Below are 5,451 nucleotides of genomic sequence, written 5' to 3'. Positions count from 1 at the left end.
TCCCAGGTAGCTGGGGTGCAGATCCCACAGTAATAGGCGGAGGAATGAGTACTGTGCCCGCTCTCATCCCCCTGCCCAGATGCAGCAATGAATCGCTGCGTGCGTTATCGGATGACTGGCTGTGAGGCATGCCACGCTTTGGTGAGATGCATAGCCGAGATCCCTGGCGTCCCGCTGGAAGTCACGTCAGGGAGGTCCCATATGCTGCTGGAGGTCCTATGCTCTTTCAGGGTGGGTAGATTGGCCAGGCCCATGTCAGAGCCCGCAGAGAAGCTGAGGCAGATCTCCATCTGGCCAAATCCTGTCCCAGAAATGAGGCTCGTTTTGAAGAGGACTGGCAAACTGAATTCCTGTTGGAGATAAGGCAGCTTCTGCAGGGCAAAAAAATATGGCTAGAGACCAGTTGGAAACGAAGAGAAGTTTGTTTCAGCTGCAGTAGCTAGATTGCAATAGAAAAAAGGTCCTTAACACTAACTAGTTTGTCAACCAGTGGACAAAAGAATTTCTTGCACAATTCAGAGCAATATGCCAGTTAACTACATATGTAAGGAAAGGATTTAAAATTGCACAATGTGCTGAGGAATGATACAAGTGGGGATTTTGTCTCACAGCTATTGGCAATTAGAAGGAACGGAGAGATAACTGAATTCGCTCTGTCCTTCATTCCGTGGAGCACAGGGAGGCTCAACCACAGCAGATACTGCAGGCCAAAAGTATTCAGTTATGCATGGGATGTGTCCGTGGCAAGGAGAGCCTGTGCAGAGAGCAGTTCAAAGAACAGTGATTTTCTGCATGTGCTATGGCATTGTGGAAAGCACATCGTAGTAAAGGAGAATATTTTGTTGGGCTAATTGGCTATCAGGAAAAAGGGGGTGGTCAAGCCCTGGAACAAGCTCCTCGGGGAAGCGGTCGTGGCACCAAGCCTGTCGGTATTCAAGAAGCATTTGGACAATGCTCTTAGATATATGGTTTAACTGTTAGGTTGCCCTGTGTGCAGTCGGAAGTTGGACTTGATGATCCTCATGGGTCCCTTCCAGCTCAGGATATTCTATGATTCTAATTACTCTGAATTCAGTGACTAGTTAGGTATTGGTTATTTACTTCCGAATTTTTATGATTTATGTCATGTCTCATCTGGTGTGATGCTCTAAGCTTTGATTCCAACCACTCCTCTTACTATTAAGAAAACACTGTTACTCTGAAAGCTAAGATAATGCATAGATTTATTTTCTGTGCCTTTAAAAAAGAAAAGCAATGAGCTAATCTAAGAGATAAAGGTATGCCAGGCTTCCTACACTTAAAAGGTTGAGCTCTTTTGATGTAAACATACTTAAATTGCTCAAAACAGGAACTTCATTTCTGTGGTGTAAACTTTTTCTTAACTTAACTTCTTAATTTGCTTAGTGCATATAGCAATTACAGAGCCACTCTTAAAAGTGAATATCCATAAGACTTGGAGGTTTAGAGCAGCTGGCTTGTGTTATTCACAGCCCACTTGTTCAGACTGGTTGGAATGGAGCATACGCGCTCTTTTCTCTAGGTGGCTTAGGACTTGCTAAGGCAGAAGTGCCCAGGAGACTGAGGAAACTCATTCTCGTTTAGATCTGTAACGGTGAAATGTATCCAGAAGGATCTGTGTTCGTCCTACTCAAAGGAACAATTGGGATTCAAGGCTAAGCGAAGGAGGTATCTATATTGCAGTAGAAGAGAAGATTGCTAGTGTAGATGTGGCTCACAATACCTTTTGTTAGTGTAAAAACAAATGGGATGGGGCACGCCTTTTCCCTTGAGCTTCCTCCAACGGATGAGAGACTCCTTCTATTTTTCAAAGAGTGGAAGATAGGTTTTCATTGTGTCATCGGATGTTTCCTTCACCTCCAATTCCTTCTTCTGGATTTTTTGGGTAGCAGTTGTTATAGCATCTGTATGTCAGGAAAAAACCTGCGTGTCCCCCTTTCCTCCTGCTTTCAGTGCCCCATAAAAAGAAACTTCTTGTGTCTCACTCCCCTCTTCCCAGATGTTATATCTATCTGGAGTGTAAATAACTGAATTACTCAGTACTTATACACAGTGTGATACCTTTGATTTTAGAGCATCAAAAACAGGTTCTGATATAGAGAGTGTCAATATTAAAAGTGAAGGGAAATGCTCTGTTCCCACGAATTCAGAGTGAAGTGAGCTCTCTGATGTGAATCTCAAATGAACACAGAGGGAGTGGTCCTCTCTGAAGTAGTTCAGCCGGCACCTGTAAACCTTTTAAACTGCAGTCATATCTCTCATGTGAATCAATATTTGAACGAATATTTACTTAGGACTCAGGCATGATTTATATGGGAGTCTTGGTATTGCAACAACTGCTGTGTTACTCAATCGGATTCCCAGATGACTGGTTAATACATAACAAGCCAGATTTGTAAATTCAGTTGGCACAAGTTATCATCAGAATGGAAAGGAGAAATTCGTGATATCATATTGTATTTAATTAATAAATCTATTAAATACCTGTAATGGAGTACAGCGTGCTCCAGTTAAATAGCCAATGGGTTTCATTCTGTTTTCAGAGGGTTTCTAATCTGGATTAATTGCTTGGTGACCATTTTCTAGTTGTCACGAGTAATTGTGTTATTCCTCTGTGTCAAAACGGAAACAAAGTAGGATTAAATTAGTTAATTACAAAATGCCACAGTAAAAAACCCTATAGTGTGCAACACTATTCTGGTAACAATTAACAGTGACCTTAATTCTGGGGTCAAAAAACAGTCCGCAGCTTTGAAGTTTAGGTATATCACAAAATCACTTTGGCTGTCTATAAAGTTACCCTCATCTCCCAGGCAGTATCAGTGATTGTTTCTGAATGAAGGCTGTTTGTCTGGATGATGTGGAGTGTTTCACAGAAAAATCCACTCCACTCATTTTATGCCAATACGGCAAGAAAAAGATTACTGAAAGTCTAAAGACCTGTACAATAACCAGGTATTTTTAGTCAAAGATACTGGGGCAAAGGACTGACTTTGCAAACGCTATTTGATCTTTTGGAAGAGATTTTTCTTTTTTTAATACAATAAATCAGCACAGGAAATTGAGAGTCAGGTGTTTCCTCCTGTAAATGGAAATGATGAGTTAAAACTTTGGACAGGCTAAGAAATCCTCCGTGTCTGTGTAAAACAGACAAGACCTATTGTTTTCTAGGTTTCAGGCTTGAAAATCCACGGGGGGGTGTGTGTGTTTGTGTATGTCAGGAAGAAGAACACAGCCAGCTCCCTGAAATGCTTTGACTTCTTTGCTCTGTTGATCCTCCTGTATTTACCCTGTCTGCTCTTCAGCACGTGTACGCTTTAAGTCCAGTGACCACTTCTTTGGCAGGCAGCTCCCCATGAATAATCATACTGCTGCATATTTGGAAACATTTTCTGACTTAATGACCTTTCTTTAACCTCAGGCTGCTAGTTGTTATCACTGGGAAGGAACAAATGTGCCTGAGTGAGGTGGATAGCTGAAGCTATTGCCTAGAACACGTATCTTGCCGCAGGCTCTGCCAGCAGAGTCCCATCGCTGCCACTGCTGCAGGCTTCGCTCCCCAAAGATTCAGAAACTTCTCTCGGCCACCTCCTTACTCTGATTGTGCCCACGACAGAGGTCTAACGGCCCACGAGGAAATAACCAGCTAGAAACCATTCTTTGGCTTAAACGATAAACTCTGCCAGAATGCCATTAAAAACTATGCCAATTACTTAAGTACAACCAGTGCCCGGTTGAAACTACAGTGTCTGGAATCCATATCTGGAATCCACATCTGGAATCCACCCTTTTACATCCTAACATAGGAAAAAACTGCAGCATGCTTGAATAACCAGCAGTACTGGAGTTGCAAGTTCCATCACAAATCAGTTATTTCAGCTTGGTATTAGTCCATTGCTATGCATGCTTAGCATAGCAAATTGTTGCATAATGAGCAAAAGGGGAGGAAAAAAAAGATAGTTTAGAAGTCCAAGTCATTTTAAGATTAGTCTGTGATCTACCTCATTATTTGGGTCAATAATAGATTTTGAAATGTTTTAGAAATGTACACGCATTTTTATTTTAGTATTGGCTGTTGTTCAAGCAACATATTGACGTGGGTGTGCTCTTGGATCTTTTTTTTGTGTTGTATTTAAATATAGAGCATTTACTATCATGTTAATGGCAGCTACATGAACATAAGAAGGAAGTCTTCTAATTGGCTTTGCTCCTGCTCTGTCCATGCAAGCATCCAGTGAATGCTCTCGGGTTCTTCACAGCATACAGGCTCTGAGCATTTAACACAAGCAGTGACCGTGCCTGATGCCTTGTTATAGTGCATTACCAGCTTTGCCCTACATGATTCTCCACCACCTTTTATTAGTGACCATTATTACATCCATGGTAATTAATTCTGTGGGTTTTTTTCCTCCCTCCCTAGTCACCGCATCATACCCACCTAATGCTAACCCACTTGCTGTCAGGGGAACATGCCCCAGCTTGTGCAGGCGATTTGCCTGTGTTGCACGCTTCAAAGAGCTAGAGGTGGCTCTGGCATGTTCTTCCTTAGAGCAGGTTTCTTTGGCTCCCAGCTATATACTTCCACAGTGGAATTCATAATGCAGAAAACTGTTAGTCCAAGGCCTGGCCAGAGTAGACGTACTGGAAAAGATGCAATTTAGCATCTTTAGTTTAGAACTTTCTGAGTGATTATTGTGATCACTTTTAACCCTAGGAAGAGTTGCAAAAATATACTATCATAGAAAAGAGACTGTATCCAGTTTCTTTTTCCACTAGCAGGCTGAAATCTATCCCAGTGAGGCTGCAAAGGATGTGCAAGTGAGCCTACAGACCAGTGGCAGCTCTGCTCTCAGATACGATAGCAGTAGGACTCCGCCACAAGCCGGGGGCAAGAAGGGGAAGCAAAGAGCCTGTTCCTCTGCGGCTTGGGTGGCTCTGACACCAAACGACAGCGGTGGCAACCCTCACGCAGGACATCCTCCAGCAGGCGAAGCGAGCAAGCAAGGACCACCTGATGGGTGAGGACCCCTCGGTGCCTTCCACCCACTCCTCCAGCCCGCAGAGCCAAGCGCAGCCCTGACCGGACGAGCTGCTTCTCGCCCAGAACTAATAAAACCAGAGAAGATTAAGAGGGAAGAGCGAGCCGATTCAGCGCAGGTAGAGAACTGGTTACTATAGCAACTGTTTTCTTCTTTGAGCATAGGTTGGGAGGACTCCCTTGCGAGGGGATTTCTGCGCAGTCCCCAGCTGGGAGGGGAGGCTGCTTCAAGAATCTCGTTTGACGAAGGCTGCGTGGCTGCACTCTTGAACTCTGCTGGGGATCGGGGGGGGCTGGGATAGGTTTGCAGAAGAGTTTGACGCTCGTCCAAAAGTAAAACAGATGTTGAAGTGCCTGAACTCATGGGAGAGATTACTAAACTGGGACTGTATTAA

This window comes from Fulmarus glacialis, unplaced genomic scaffold (assembly GCF_000690835.1).
Source record: "Fulmarus glacialis isolate BGI_N327 unplaced genomic scaffold, ASM69083v1 scaffold22371, whole genome shotgun sequence".
In the NCBI taxonomy this organism is placed as follows: domain Eukaryota; kingdom Metazoa; phylum Chordata; class Aves; order Procellariiformes; family Procellariidae; genus Fulmarus; species Fulmarus glacialis.
The sequence above is the reverse complement of the archived record's forward strand: the minus strand, read 5'-3'. Positions refer to the sequence as shown.